The 17257-nt window shown below is 41.5% G+C and overlaps 1 pseudogene; it reads left to right on the top strand.

Moving 5' to 3' along the window:
* The first annotated feature begins 273 nt into the window (after window positions 1-273).
* LOC116884381 lies at window positions 274-5044 on the top strand (annotated as a pseudogene).
* The last annotated feature ends 12213 nt before the right edge of the window (window positions 5045-17257 follow it).

The following is a 17257-nucleotide window of genomic DNA, read 5'->3' as shown; positions in this document are numbered from 1 at the left end:
TTAACCCATAATCTGTGTGTTTTGTAAATCATTTCATCCCCCTTCACAACAAGACTGTCTTTCCGTATGCACTCCATGCCAGAGTACAAAGGACTGCTTAAATATCATTTTCCCCAATCACTTCTAGTATCCTTTTCTTTGATTATAATTCTTCATCACTGTCTTAAAGTCTTAGGAACAAACACAGCTTTCCAGCGTGCATTATGAGTTTGTTACTCACAGAAACATCTGTGCCCTGTCCTTGGGGGTTGGAAGTGAGGTGGTGGGGAATCGATGGCGCAGACTCCAGGAGTAGGAGAGACCTCACAGCAAGCTCTTCTGAATGCTGCTGCAAGCTCCTTTAATGCCCTCCACCTGTGCCCCACTGAGCCCAAGAAAGCGGCTCTTCTAAACAGCAGTTCCTGATTGGCTGGCCTTGTCTGCGTCAGCTATCCTTGGTCTCTCAGGCAGTCTTCAATTAGGTCCTCCAGCAGGAGCTACCTTTGCGGCTGGGCTGGGCCCTGGTGTTTATGCAGAGCTAGTCACACTGTTCCTCCTACAGCACCCAAAACCCAAAAAGTATATTAGTTTGAGATTTAATCAGTATGAAATGTAGTTTCTTTAAAATAAAGAGTTATTCATGCAGGAGGTGAAGGGATTGTATACAGCTCTGAACGGTGGAGGAGTGACATCTATTTTGGGCATCCAAGAATGAATTGCAGAACCTATTAGAGTTGCCTTGCCAGTGGGATGGCTTCATCTGCCATAACCATACAGGTGTATGACAGGTTGATATGACTGACTTCAAGGTCACACTGTGTTTATTGCCTGGGGCTGTGAAAGTGTCACTGACAACTATTGGCTTGAGAACTGTACTGTGTCTGTTATATCTGTACTAAGAAGAAATGTATGCCCCAACCTTTGCCTTTGATACCTTTCAAGCCAGTAGCTGGACACTGGCACCTTTATTAATGTTCCACAAGGAAGGCAAGTATCTCCATGGCTTTGCTTGACACAAAGGCCTACTGGTCATTGTCATTGTCCTCAACGTTCATATTTCAAAATGGAACGAGTGCATTTGGTCGGTTAAATTAAAACCGTGTAGAAAGTTTGTCAGAAATTAACCTGGAAGGCGGATTTATTGATGTAAAGTTGCTGAGTGGAAAGACGGCACAGCTACAGTGAGTGTGGAAGGGAATGCTCACTACAAACCTATTACGTCCACCCGTTCCCTTGATTAAGAGACAAGGCTTTGAAAAGTACGGGTCAAAAGCTCTCTGCTAAAGAGCTCTTTGAGTTGCCTCTTCTTTTAGAGATGGTGAATTGAACAGACCACATAGACAATGAAACAAGGAGTGAGGGCAAATACAGCACATCTAAGCACACAATCCATATGAGTTAATATAGACACAACAAAAACCCTGCTGAACTGATTCAGACCACTTTTTTCCTTCCTTCCTTCCTTCCTTCCTTCCTTCCTTCCTTCCTTCCTTTTTTCCTTCCTTTCTTCTTTCCTTCTTTCTTTCAACAAGTCCTCGCTATGCAGCCCCGGCTTATGTGAAACTCACTATGTAGACCAGGCTGGCCTCCAACTCAGAGAACCATTCCTGCCTCTGCCCCTGGCCCTACGCAACCTATCCGTACCGTTTTTGAAAGAAATACCCTGATTACAAATGAAAGCAGTAGTCATCTGAGTTATAATAACACCACTACTGAACCAATGCTCAGTGTCTGATACATATCTTACCCTTTCTGTATTTAATGAAAACATTATCAGTGCTAATGTTCGAATTCTTCAATCAATTCATGGAAGTAGTGAATTGTCAATAAAAGCAGTTTGTAAGTTATATATATATATATATATATATATATATATATATATATATAGACTCATATGAGAAAGCATATGCATATCTGTTTGCTTTTAGATCCATTCTTACCTCAGGGAACATTGGTATAAATCCTCATGAAGAGCTGAGTTAAAAGAAGAAACAGAGCTTGTTAGGAGCCCAGTATTGTCTAAATTTAGCTGTGTAAATGAATCCGTGGGGCTTGCCTCTATTCCACAGACAGCCTGTGAAATCTTGTTCCTCCTCTTACCCCATCCAAGATGAAAAGTTCAGTTACAGGATCAGCTTCCTCACAGCATCCTAGCTCTGTTTAGACAAAGGTAGGAATCTGAACGCCGACGTGAAGCGGTAATTAGTTATCCTTAATTGATGAGTTAATGGTACCAGCAAATGGGTGGGGGGGAGTCCGTTTCAGGCTGCTGAAATGGAAAACACAGGTTATTTCTGAAGCATAGTTTGTTCTGGTAGTGGGTTCATCATTTCTTCTAGAAATGGCATCACTCCCAAGATGAAACCCAAATAAAATCACTGCAATTTTGAGTGAGATTGGAAAGTGGAGAGGCTCATATGGGCCCGCTCAAGGGGACGAATGGTTCTCGTAACAAACTGGCACCACTTAGAATGAGATGAAAAGTTCCCTTGACGACACAGGGCAGAACTCTAATGTGCTGCATTGTGATATTTTAAAAATCAAAGCTTGTTTCTCACTGTATGGATATTGAATAAAGTTTGTGTTCCAGCTCTCTCCAGTCTGGACATGTTCGACAGTTCCTTCCTTTGTAGACAGCAGGTATTCTGCTATGGTGGATACTGTTCTGCATAATAAACATGGAAAGATGTGAATGCAATCATTAAGTTTTCAGGACCCATGGCCCACCAAGGTGTGTAGTATTCAGCATCTCCTTAATTGAATCTCTGGTCCGTGTCTACGTCATATCTCTTTCTCTCTGAGCAGACACTGCTGCTAACTCATTATTCCTGTCCCATCACAATTTTGCCTTGATGGGGATCTAGATTGACATTATCCCAGCTCTGGGCCACAATGCTGACTCATTGACTTCAAATTGAACCAACTGGTTCTTTTTTTCATATTCCTGGGAAAGAAAATGTGGCGACTAGCTAATTGAACAATCAGAACATCTTAATTTTGTATAATCGTTCTGCAAAAATCATTCAATGAAAGCCAGATTTTCAATACAATCTTTTAGTAACCTGTAAGTTTCTGTATCTTATATAAAATGTATTTATATAAAAATTTAACAAGGTATGTAATAAATACATAGTTTTCTATCATAATCATTAATTCACATGTAATTCCATCTCCCCCCAACTCCCTAAATCCGCCATTTTCTGTGAGGACAATGGCTTACTCTCTTTTCACTGATTCACTGAGGATTGGTAACGTTTCGGGAAGTGGTTTAGAGAACTGTATCGCTCTCTTCATCAGAGTGCAGTATAACAAATTATCCCCGTACTCGGAATGATGAGTCTTTCTTTGTGTCCTAGCAGCACATGTGGGACATGTGAAGCACTTCTGTCCCCCAAGTGAAGGTGACACTGATTTGCCTTCAGACATCGGAGAAGCTCCTTGCTCCACCAACTAATAGCTACCCAGTGGATGTTCTCACGGGATAAGAGTACAAAAAGCACACCCCGCACAAAGTTGCACCGCCAATGTCATGACTACCAATATGTCCTGGGAGAAAACAACCTTCACAGGGAATTGCCGAGTTGGTACACACCTTTCACGAGACCAGAGTAAGCACGTGGTTGCTTAAGAGCAGTGCCAGCGATTTTAAAGCAAACATACCTAGGATTAACAATTGAATCTCTTTGGTTACTCCGTTTAACTGCTGCCCACAAGAAGTTTCTAGGTGTTTTTTTCCTCTCTGAGTCTTGCCTTCTGTCCTCACTACTTCGGTTTCCTTCAGACTCCAACTCCAGGACTTCGTCAGGCTTTGGAAAGAAACAAATGGATTCCCTCTCAAAGTTCCTTCCACCCAGCTCTCCAGCTTCCTTCTCCTCCTTTTGTCCTCCTCCTCTTCCTCTTCCTCTTCCTCTCTCTCTTTTTCCTCTCCCTCATCCTTCTCCTTTGAAATAGATGACTGAACATAACATATAGCTAGGTTCTTGCTCAGGAACTATTTTTGTTTACGTGTGGGCTTTGTTTTGTTTGACTTTGGTTTTGACTTGTTTTAGGTTTTGTTTTGTTTTTGACTTTTTCCTAACATGAAAAGGAACATCTATATCATGTTAAATTTACTTATGTTGTAAATGTGTTCGGTATATTAAAGCTGTGTAGATATTCTCCAATAATGAACAGAGGGGTCAATGTAACAAATGTATTGAGAGACTTGACATGTCCAATGCCTACTGTATGTATTATCTCAACTTTCCTCCAATTCTTAGACACTAGACGGCTGCTCCACGGCTGTCATCAGGCCACAAAATGAATATATTGAGTTGCACAGCAAACGATATGGATATCGTTTGCACTACCATGAGAAAAAGAGAAAGAAAGAAGGTCGGGAGGCCCATGAACATTCAAAGGAAGCAAAAAAAAGATCGGCCTGAAGGCTAAGCTCTACCATAAACAGCGCCATGCCGAGAAAATACAAATGAAAAAGACCATTAAGACACATAAAAAAAGAAACACCAAGCAGAAGGATGACGAGAAGACTCCACAGGGAGCTGTCCCTGCCTACCTGCTGGACAGAGAGGGGCAGTCAAGAGCAAAAGTAGTTTCCAACAGGATTAAGCAAAAGAGGAAAGAAAAGGCGGGAAAATGGGAGGTCCCTCTACCCAAAGTTCGTGCCCAAGGAGAAACAGAAGTATTGAAAGTTATTGCAACAGGAAAAAGAAGAAAGAAGGCATGGAAGAGAATGGTTACAAAAGCCTGCTTTGTTGGTGATGGTTTTAGAAGAAAACCACCTAAATATGGAAGGTTCATTAGGCCAGTGGGTCTACATTCCAAAAAAGCCCATGTCACACACCCTGAGCTGAAAGCTACCTTTTGCCTGCCTATACTCGGTGTGAGAAAGAATCCCTCATCCCCATTATATACAACCCTGGGTGTGATCACCAAAGGGACAGTCATTGAAGTGAATGTAAGAGAGCTGGGCCTTGGAACACAAGGAGGCAAGTGGGGAAAGTGTGCCCAAGTTACCAACAATCCTGAAAATGATGGGTGGATAAATGCAGTCTTACTGGTTTGACAGTGACGTCATACAAGTCATTCCACTCACTATGGAAGACTACACAGTGTAAGTTAAACACCATCACTGTGATCTTTCTGAACTACCAATCAGCCTTACCCCATGTGCAGTCATCAGGAAGTATTTATTAAATTGTACAGGAAAACAAAACACTGCCCAATTTTTAAAAATAAGAACTAGAAGAGCCTTTATTTACTTCATCATAAAGACAGAAAGTTTGCTCTTTTGTTTAAAAATGGTAAGCAGAGATGGACAAAAAGTCTAGGAAACATTTTTATAAATTATTACACAATATTCTACTGAATTCTCTGGCTATCTTTAAAGAAAGAAATGGGCAAGCAAAAGCATTAAAGAACCCATTCTTAGACAAAGAAAATGTCTCACAACATACATTTCACCAGCAAGCACATAAGCAACATTAAGTCAGAGATAGAACACAACACTTCCATAAATTTCTAGCATGTCATCATTACCCAATAAATATTTAGGAAATGAGTAAACCAGCCACGAGTGATTACTTCCTGATTCCTATCCTCAAAATATATGCCTGCGAATTCTCTATGTGGCTGGTGATACACATCCAATCCTTTTCTGCAGGGATATATACTTTTGCCAAACCAGAGCATGAGACTGGCATGTGATTGAAACCCAGCCATCGTCTGGCAATTAGGTATAGAAACTGGCCAGTGGTGGATCATATCGTGAAACATAATATCAGTAGGCTACATTCAGGGAAAAAAAATGTTTCATGTAATTATGGGACAAGGAGAAGATACATAAATAAATAAAGGCAAATTATAAAATATTTAGATACGGTTTGATATTCTCATAATTGTATTTTCATATTAGGAACTACAAAAGTAATAATACAAGGAAACAAAAGAATGTGTGCGCTCTAACGAAGGCAGGGATGGTTCAGTTATCTTTACAGGTTGTCTGGATCAATGGGTACCTCTGATTTATTTTCTGAGGGAAGTAGCAATTCTAGCCCCCGTGGTAGTACTTACCACCTGCCAAAACCTACAGGAGAGTAGGGTCTTGGTCATGCATTGTGGTCTTACAGCCTCAGTACCTTAAATACTGTTCTCTCAAATGTAATGCTAGGTGAAGTAAAAAATTAACAATGTAATGGTCTCTAGGATTATATCTCTCGGACAAAGAATTTTTCCACTATGAAATATGATATATCTGTCTATGTCTAAAAATAGGTCTCTGAGCACTTTCTAGCTTGCTACAGTATGCAAATAATTTCTCTGCAGAAAAAAATTTCTCTGCAAGTCTCATCCTGGATGAATATGTCCATTAAGAAAAGGATAAACTGCTACCACATTAAATTTGCACACATTATTGCAAAGTAGTTCTCTTGAGCATCTTCCTCTCGTTTAGGTCAAGGGTCCAGGTTCTATGAGTTTCTAATATTTATCTTTGGGTCAGTGTCTCTAAATTTCTCATGGTTAACTGGAAAATTATTGATTTTTTTTTGTCTTACATGAATCATATTCGAAGGTATCATTGAATATTCTTACTACCAGTTGGGCTTCATTTGGACAGACTAAGAAAGAAAAAGTTTCACACGAGCTCAGAAAACATTTACAGGAGAGACAATAGAAGAAAAGACCACTGTGGTCTTTAGAGTGTCAAAAAAGCCAAACAGTCTTGTCAACTAATCAACTTTTAAAATTCCAAAGGAAGGACGCTTAAAGCGCAACTTTGCAGTCTTGTCACAATGTTACATGGTTGTGTTCCTCTTGGTCCCCATTGTAACTTAAAAGGAAACTCTCACGGGGTGTCCAGAGCCATTAGTATCCTGCAGATTAAGGAAGAAGTTGGTCTCAAGTTCCTTGTAACGGAAACACACTTGGGTGGCACCAACCTTGACTTCCAGGCGGCAGAGCACCTCTAAAGATGGGAAGGTGAAGGAATCTGCATGATAAACCTGAAGACAGCCTGGAAAAGCTGCAGCTGGCGTCTCAAGCCACTGAAAACCCTCTAGGAACCTGAACCAGAAGACTATGTAGAAGTTTGCTGCTGACGTTGGAGATACTCACCCCTGGGACCTTCACTAACAAGATCCATGTAGCCTTTGGGAGCTGTCGATATAGCTTTCCGCGCTGGCTCTCCTGGAAAAGTCAGGGATATATTTACATAGTAACTGCAATTCTAATTAAGGTACTGTAAATAGTAACCATCACAGAGATGAAGCTTCAGTAGGAAACCTCATTGAGTTGTCTCTTAGAGAAATGACTTTGTCTTAATAATTCATCACAGACTTATCCTCTGAAGATAACCTGAGATATGAGTGTTCACTGAGACATGTGACAGTTACTGCTACCTGAATCCTGGGAGACACAATTTGCTTGTGATCCTACTTCTCCTTTATTTACTGTCACATAGACCCGGCCACATTTCACTTGCATAGCACTTTCTAAAGTCCTCACTGTAGCCTTCACTTCCTTTGGGAGGCCTTCCTGAACTATGTTTCTTTTCTAGAAACTCATGTCATTACCTTATCCTGATCTCCTTCCCCACACTTGCACTTTGCCAATTTTCTTTAATTTGTTTACGGCTCCAGGCTATGCATTCTCTCTATTACTATAACCCCATAACAACTAAAAGTGGTAGGAAGAAGACAGTTACTGATAATTACTAATTATAAAGGAAAGCACTTCTCCCAAAGCACATAGTCAAGAATGAGCTATTGATCGCAGCGAGCAAACAGTCAAGCGGGCTATAAAGAGAAATGGCGAATAGAACAAGGCTTGAAAAGTTTAAGCTACTTCAGGGTTTGTCGTACGTGATGCCTTCTCTTTAAAAGTTTAGGATTGAACTAAAGGCGTGATCACACTGAACCCATCTTAGATTTCTACCAGTGAACAGCATTGGCCTTATCTTAAAATTTTCTCCATTCCATAGATACGAAGTCAGACATGGGTATTTCTGTATTTCATCAGGGGCCATGAGATTCTAATACTAATTTTAATACTAATTCTAATACTAATCTTGCTTATTTTTACTAATGTATGTTGCATTAGTAGAGTTGTGTGCTGTGGGTAGGATAAAATCAAAAGATGCTAAATTTTAGTCTTAATGAATGTAATCTGAACCTTCGACCATTCTTTCTGTATTCAAGATTTATTTTCTCTGTATCTGACCCTGAAACTATAGAAGACCTTTCAAATATGACATATGTCACAGATCCACAATTCCAGAACAAGGTTTTCACTGACAATATTACATTACTGATACAGATGAGGATGCTTGCAGCTAACCATCAGACTGAGCACGGGTACCTCAAAAGCAGAGCTAGGGAAAGGACTGAAGGATTTGAAGGGGTTTGCAACCTCATAGGAAGAACAACAATATCAACCAACCAGACCCCCAGAGCTCCCAGGGACTAAACCACCAACCATGGAGAAACCCATGGCTCCAGCTGCATATGTAGCAGAGGATGGCCTTGTTGGGCACCAATAGAAGGAGAAGCCCTTGGTCCTGTGAAGGCTCAATTCCCCCAGTGTAGAGAATGCCAGGGTGTTGAGGTGGGAGTGGGTGGGTGGGAGGGGAGCATCCTCATAGAAGCAGGCAGAGAGGGTAACAGGGAAAGGGAGTAGCATTTGAAATGTAAATACATAAAATATACAATAAAAAAAGAAATATCTATGGTCCTTTAATGATGTAAATGCCTGGCCTTTTCCAACATGATCCTAACATAGTTGGTCTGAAGACAGTCTTTCCAGTTACTCAAAAACTTTAGTATGGAATGAGATCCACCATGGAGGAATGGCTATACTGAAAATTTAATTATTATGAGTTCATCACATGAAGTCATTGGTGTATACAGGCATTTGCAGGTGGTATGCGTGCGTGTGAGTATACATGCCTGTCTGCCTACCTGTCTGTCTGTCTGTCTGTCTGCCCACCTCTCTGCCTGCATGAATATACCAACACTGGGATGTGTGATTAGGAAGGTTGGTAATGAACTATGGAAATCCAGTGCGGCCTTCACCTAAGGATCTGATGAGCATTAGCTGAGAGCAGTAGCCACAGTGAGAGCATTGCAGAAATGTTCACAGGAGCTTTGTAAAACCGAGGGCATAGTTAAATAAAATTTTGTGGAACATTCATTTAACTAAAATTTAAATCCTTAATCATACCACTTTCAACCAATGAAATTAAAGTTATTAAGAGATAATTTTTACAGATAGGTCATTGTCTCCAGAAAATTCTATTTTATTTTTTCTTCTGGGAAACAACGGCCTATAGCCAGAACCTAATTACTTTTATTCTCATCGGGTGATGAATTTACTTAAACGTAGAGTTTTATGTTCTTGCTTCATTAATTACCATTCTGTTGAATATTGCTGAATCTTCCCTGAATAAATAAGTCTGTGATCCCTCCAGGACATCCATTAACAGCGTATTGAACACTTTACTTCGTATGTCCCGACCCTGACACTTAGCAGAGAAGTGGCTCTTTGAGAGAAATTGCTAAAATCAGCTCTCTTTGCTGTAATCAGCCTCTTTCTCCCTAAAAGAAAGATTGGAAGATGAGGGCGTTTCGCGCTTCTTTCAAGAAAGTTGCGTTCAATTCACTGCACCCAGCCCTGAAGGCAAGTGACAGTGCTTGTCTTGGAGAAGCTCTTTGTGCTGAATGACAGTTTCACGGGGACAATGATGTAATGAGATGTTAAAGTCTCTCCCATGGTCTCCTTCACCCGAGAAGGGGCACACGGGGGTTGGAGGGTGAGGGGGTGGATAATGCTTGTCAACAGTCCTCTGAGTGACTTTGGAAGGAGACCTTCCATGATCCACTGTCAGCAAAGTGGCTAAAATGGAAAGCTCGCTTTTCCCTCAGGCTAAGCTAGTGAGGAACACGCATTGGCAGATTTGCTGCTGGGTCTTGCCCAGGTTAACGATGAAAGAATCGTGTGATAGATAATAAGTGCCTCTGGTTCTGAGCCATAAAATTTCCAACCAGTGATAGAACAGCCATCCCGACTCCAGTGCTGGCTTTCAGACACCCACAGCCTGCCTCAGTTTCCATACAGGTGCTGGGGATTCAAATATATAATATATATATATTCTTACCTTGCAAGACACTCTTAACACTGAGCCATCCCCTCCTCTAAACGCATTCATTTTAAGGCTAGTAGTAATGACTATATTGGTGTTAGAATATATAACTGGACATATGCATTTTGTTTATAAATATTCCTGGTATTTTTGTAAGTACACACTTTTGTATCCGTCAAAATAATCTTGGACTCTTTAGGCAACTATGTATTTTTTTGTTTGAACTTTTGGACATTCTATGGAAAGTATATATATATATATATATATATATATATATATATATATAATCTGCTCTTCCTTTCTAGCTTTGGCTGCTGAAGTAACCCACTTTTATTTTATTTTATTTTCCTTCAGGAAAAAAGTAAACAAAAGACAGATATCAATGTCATAACAAATATCGTCCACATGAATTCTTTCTCTGTGGAGCGGGAAAAAGACTTTTAACACAAACCATCCCAGATCTTTGAATTTGTATGTAAAACTGGCACTATTTTATCACTGCTTTTACTGAGAAAAAAAATCAAAGTCCCCTGTCCCTTCTTTAATAATGGATACTTTCATGGGCCTTCTAAGGTCTCATTCCCCCTGTCATGTTTAAAGGGTTTATTGTTTCCGGAAGAGCTTCTGCTGCTTCCTCTGGAGACTTAGCCGATCCAAGGTAATATTAACTCTGTGACTCTCTCTCATCTGAACGCGACTTCAAATGCGGGGTGTGAGATGAAAGCCGGAAGAGGGGTTCTGGGGGCTGTCATCTGCCATTGTGTCTGAGGCGCCAACTGTGCTCAGAACAAATTAAGTGTCGTTCTGGTAAATCAATCTCAGGAAGGCAAATCTGTTTATACAGACTTATTTGGTCTTTTGGAAGGCTGTACTATTCAGAAGGTAGTTCCATTTTCTTTCCATTTTTTTAGTAATTGGGAAAATAACCTGATATTTAAGTGGTCACTTTCGTCGTCTCCCCCATCCATTTCCCCCTCAGAGATGACGATCTATTGCTTTAAAAATACCTAGTGCATCCTCAGGACCACTCAGGTGGAATGTCTCATTGTTTTAGTCTAATCATAAGAGACCTTGGAAAGAGAACTAGGAAGGCGTGAGTTTGCAAGGGGCCATGGAGAAAGATGGGGTTGTGACTTAGTTGCTGGCTTTGAGCGTGAAATGCTTACAGAGCAGAGGGAGTACCCAGTAAGAGGCAAGAGAATCCACAGTCTATCTGATTTGATTTCATTTTCACGTCTTTTCTAGCCTGTTAGCCCTCCAGAAGTTTTCATGGCAGAATGTAGCAAATGCATTCTCTCTATTACTGGATTTGGCCTCTGGGCATATGGTACAAATATGTCATATTCCTTTCTGAAGGGTTGGGTCCAAGGTCATAGCATCATAATGAGAAGAAATATTTTCCAAGAGGATGATCACAATTAATACGATCAACTTCAAACATAGGGGAGAAGATGATATTCTAGAATGCAGGAAGCAGTTCCTCTTCAAATTTTCTGTAAAAGTTTCTTAGAGGGCTGGCAAGATGCTTCAGTAGGTAATGGTGCTTACTCCCAAGCTTATGACCTGAATTCAATCCCTAGAATCCATATGTTGGATGGAGAAATAGAGAAAAAGCAGCTTAGGGAAGAGATGGATAATTTTAGATCATAATTTCAGGTTACCATCCAACACTGGAGGAGAGTCAAGGGAGGATCTTGACGCAATATCACATCTCTATTCAAAAGCAGAGAGATATGAATGCATGCGTGTCTATTCATGGCCGGCACCCTTTCTACACTTACACTATCCAGTATCCTTGTATAGGGAATGATGCTGTGAACAATGGGATGAGTCTTTTAACATCAGTCAAGGCAATCCCCAACAGGCATACTCCTAGCCCATCCTGATCTTGACAATCTACACTGAGACCCATTTCCTTGGAAGTTTTGGATTATGTCAAGTTGATGATTAAAATTAAGGCCACCTTCAATAAAAACTCAAATAAGCAGTAGAAAATATAATATTGAGGATACATCCTGACTTCTTAGGCATGACAAGTGGCCCCACCTGAGGATAAGCTAATTCTACCAAAGACGAAGACCAATCTGTAACCTTTGGACGGCTGAGTTTTATCAAGTTTGGGTTCTTAACTTAGATTAGTGGGAAATCTCTTTATAATGCATTCAAGGGCCCGGACATTAAGTCTCTTGACTGTGATGCCAAATGGGGGCAATTCTTTAATCAGACAGAGGGGCCTCTTGCAGAAGCTCCATCACTAAGCAAGCTCAGCCTCCAAAAGCCTTTCTTGTTATTTTGTGGCAGCTAAGCATGGCCGTGACCTTTAGGTGTTGGTCAATATCTAGAAACATGACTAACACTTGCCGCCTGTTTTCTCAATGAAATCCAATCTCATAACGAAAGTTTGGTTTCCCTGACCAAGAACAGTAGCACAAGACACAACACTGATAATTGAAGCCACTTCAGTATGACCAAAGTCAAAGTAGCATCTAAAGCCTGCTTCACTGTGAAATACTTTCTGACTTGGCACACTTTGGTGCTAAGACTCTCTCTCTTCTTTACCGGTGCCAGGCAGCCTGAGTCAAGCGAGCAGTCCTCCTATACACTACCCGGGTGTGGGGGGGGTGTGGGGGGTGTGGTTTACTGACAGAAGCAGTCACTTTCTAACTAGAGGCTTAATATTCAGCCATCAACCAGACAAACCTAATCGGGGTTTTGTATTGTCTATTTCTACCTTGGCCTAAAAGGCCAAACTAATAACCCTAGCAAAAAGACTCAATTTGATGCAGGGTAAAAGGGTTAATGCTTTGAATCTACACCAGATTGAAGCGCGCCTTTGTCACCTTGCATGCCTGTACTGCTGTACAGGAAAGAGCGATGGCTATTAGCACAGAGCAAGTCACCCACAAAACATAAGCAACAGACCCAAAATTCACGGCACATCTTCCGTTTCACCAACCAATGGGCAGTTATCCACTGCAAGGGCCACACAAGGCTATGTCTCATAGTGCTCGAGTAAATAGGCCAGCAAACGAGAAAAATGCAGTCTTACAGATCCCCTATGTCCATTGTTCACTCCAAAGGTAGGTGATGTACAGCCTAAGTATATACCCCACAAGCAGGAGTAGACTCTAAAAAGAACAAGCCCACGGCCCCTCCCAAAGGGAGCATGGATCTACATGCAATGTAAAACACCACCATCCTAGTACCCGTAATGGAAAATAATTAAGAAAATACATGATTCATTTCACTAATGGGGAGATGCTATTTTAGAACTAGCAAGTTAACTGTTCCTAGGAGAGGAATTGATAATGGTGGTTAATTAATTAAAGTGTGTTGTGCTTGTGCTCACTTCATGCAAAAGAACTCTGTCCATCTTGATCTTCTGCCACTGTTTGATCAAATTCAAAGGAGGCACACCCATCTAGGTAAAGACTTTGTCTCTGTTTATGGGCATGGACACCTTCATTCTCCTAGGATTGAAAGCCTCTGAAATGACAATGTCTTTGCTAACCTTGTATCCCAAGTTTGTATCAAACTGATGATCCTCCTCCTCAATCCTCTTCATCATTTGCCTACCTGGATACACCACCACAACTTCATTAAGAAAAGTATCCCAAAGGCTCGGAATACCCAAGACACAATTCACAGACCACATGAAGCTCAAGAAGAAGGAAGACCAAAGCATGGATGCTTCTGTCCTTCTTAGGCAGAAAAAGATACTCACAGGAGGAAATATGGAGAAAAAGTATGGAGCAGAGACTGGAGGAAAAGCCATCCAGAGACTGCCACACCTGGGGACCCATCCCAGTCACCAAACCCAGACACTATTGCTGATGCCAAGAGGTTCATGTTGATAGGAGCCTGATATAGCTGTCTCCTGAGAGGCTTTACCAGAGCCTGACAAATACAGAGGATGCTCACAGCCAACCATTAAACTGAGAAAGGGGTCCCCATTGGAGGAGTTAGAGAAAGGAGTGAAGGAGCTGAAGAGGTTTGCAACCCCATAGGAAGAACAACAATATCAATCAACCAGACCCTTCAGAGCTCCCAGGGACTAAACCACCAACCAAAGAGTACATATCCAGTGACCCATGGCTCCAGCCGCATGTGTAGCAGAGGATGGGCCTTGGCGGGCATCAGTGGGAGGAGAGGCCCTTGGTCTTGTGAAGCCTTGATGCCCCAGTATAGGGGAATGCCAGGGTGGGGAGGCATGAGAGAGTGGGTGGGTGGGTGGATGGGGGAAGCACCCTCATAGAGGCAGAGGGTAGGGATATGGGATGAGGGGAAACCAGGAAAGGGGCTAATAGTGATCTTTCAAAGATCTCCCAACTAATACACAGGGAATGGAACACACTATAGCCCTACATGCAGGTTTTATACAGTCTCATGTAGTAAAACTAGTAACAGTGAGTGTGGCAGATTGCATAGATTTGACCCCCATAGGTTCATGTGTTTGAATGCTTGGCCATAGGGAGTGACACTGTCAACAGGTGTGGCCTTGGAGGAGTTGTGGCCTTGTTAGAGGAAGTATGTCCCTGGGTAGGTGGGCTTTGAGGCTTCCTATAGTCAGGCTCTGCCCAGTGCAGAAAATAGTCCCTTCGTGGATGCTTTGGATCAAGATGTATAACTCTCGGCTCCTTGAGCACCGAATCTGCCTGCAGGATGCCCTGCTTCCCAGCATGACTGTAATGGACTAAACCCTAAAACTGTAAGTCAGCCCCAATTAAATGTTAACCTTCATAAGAGTTGCCTTGATCATGATGTCTCTTCACAGTAATGGAAACCCTAACTGAGACAGTAGGTATGAGTGTCATCAATGTCCAGATTGGAAGGCTAGTCTCTTGGCTGCTCTGATGTTATCAATGTCGTGGTCATTTTAATATTCCTCCTCCCCCCCCCCGCAGCTGAGGACCGAACCCAGGGCCCTGCACTTGCTAGGCAAGCGCTCTCCCATTGAGCTAAATCCCCAACCCCTCATTTTAATATTCCAGACAGAACTTTCTGGAGTACACCTCACCCTCCAGCTCTTGTATTTTTCTCACCCCCTTTCTGCAACGTACCCTGGATTTAGAAGGAGATGTTATAAATATCCTGTCTATGACTGGCCACTCAACAGTTACCAAGATCCTTTCACCAGTTTGAAATCCCAGCACCAACTTTTGCCCATTTCAAACAGAACCCTCTCTGACCAAGGAGAGGAGCACTAAACAATAGGTATGAACAGAAATATTTACTAGGCAGTTTGTCATCATATCCTTGTAAAAAAAAAAAGTCATAGTACACTTCCAGCTGGGGTCTATAACTTCTCAAAGCATTGGCTTCTTACTGGAGTCATGATACAGAGCATGTGTCCCTCTGTGCAATGGTTCTGCAGTCCAGGAAGAAAGTGATTGGTTATCCCAGTAGCAGTCACGCTGCTCTAGCACCACTGGCCACATCATGAAAGTTGATGTTAAAGTTCCCAAGACTCACAGAAGAATAATACTGATGATAATTTTTCTTCCCCAGCAGCCTATGCAGCGGCTTCTAGCACTGGGGAACTTGGCGAGCAGAAAGGAAACTTCAGCTTGGGTCCAGTTTGAATTCTCTGTGTTCTGAAAGTGAGGCGTTTGGTGTCTTCAACACTGTGATTCCCATCTCCTTCTGGTGAGAACCCCAGAGCCCATGTAATAGATTGCACTGTACTGGGGACTTCTGAGTCCTCCCTAATCAACAACTCATAAATATAATCACACCTGGTACTGGGACATTGTTCCATAACTTACGGCTTCTGGGACCAGGATTATCTACCCATGCAGAATAAATCTTCAGACTCTTTTTGCTTTATGCATTATAATTTTAATTAACTTCAAAGCAGTAGGACTCTATGTAACTTTACACATCCTTGGTTGTCATTAACCACACTCTGCCTCTTGTCTCCCGTTTTCTTTCACTCTCACCTCAATTTACACCATTTAACCTCGCGTTTTTCTCCCTCTTCTTTCATACTCTATCCTTCTATTATCTCTTGTTCAAAGCTTATTTTCCCTGCCATCTGCCAAATTCACCCCTTCTAGCTCCCTGGCCTCTAAAGAGACCCTATGTTAAGCTTAGAAATCTGAAAGGTATTTATGTATGAGAAAGAACATGCAATATTTGTCTTTCTGGGCCTGGATTAGCTTATCTGTGAGGTTTTTATTTCCATCTTCATTCATTTACATTCAAATTTCATAATTTCACTTTTATTTACAAGTGAATAAAATTCTATTGCATATATACCACAATTTCATTATCTATGTATGAGAACATACCTTTATAGAAAAATAATGAGTCTTTTATGTATATCCCCAGGAGTGTTGGCACAGCCAAGTTATGACAGCTCTTATATTTGGCTGAGAATCTCCACAATGAATTCTAGAGTGGCTATGTCCATGTACACACACCTAATGATCAGGGAAAATCAGCTAGGGAAGATCAGGAAGATTAAAAGCTAGAGGTATAGGACTCCTGCTTCCAGATAGAGTACTCTAGACGTGCCATGGAAAATGCAGTCATGGAATCTCAACAATATGGTTCCCTGAACAAGACTGGCATAATGAGAGCAGCAGGTGACATGCCATTATGGAAAAGGGAAACTCCACATGGTTCCACTCCTCCACGAAAGCAGTCTGTGGGTACTGAGAAAGGGGGAAACAATTTCCTCTAGGGATGAGCTTACTCAGGTTTTCCTATCCCAACTGGTCAGCTCTGGTTGCATGTACATACATGTAAGCTCAACTCAGTAGATTTGATAGATAGATAGATAGATAGATAGATAGATAGATAGATAGATAGGGATATAGATACATGTGCACATTCACACATGTGTGTGTATATGTGTATGTCTATGTGAGTATGCAGACATATTTTACAGTAATAAAGAGCTTGAGAATCTGTGAGCAAAGAGACATTGGAAGAGTTGGAGAGGAGAGAGCAGGAGTGATGGAGACATAGTGTATGAAGTTATAAAAAATTAATAGTTTATCTATGCTGTATGGAAGAGGTTTTAATTTCATGAGGTCTCTTCTGTCAGTCGTTGGTTTTATTTCACGAGTAACTGGCATCCAATTCAGAAAGTGCTTACAGAAGTTTATATGGTGAAGACTGTTTTCTACTTTTTCCTCA

This window comes from Rattus rattus, chromosome 15 (assembly GCF_011064425.1).
Source record: "Rattus rattus isolate New Zealand chromosome 15, Rrattus_CSIRO_v1, whole genome shotgun sequence".
In the NCBI taxonomy this organism is placed as follows: Eukaryota; Metazoa; Chordata; class Mammalia; order Rodentia; family Muridae; genus Rattus; species Rattus rattus.
Note: the sequence above shows the minus strand (reverse complement) of the source record. Positions and strands in the feature narration are given on the sequence as shown.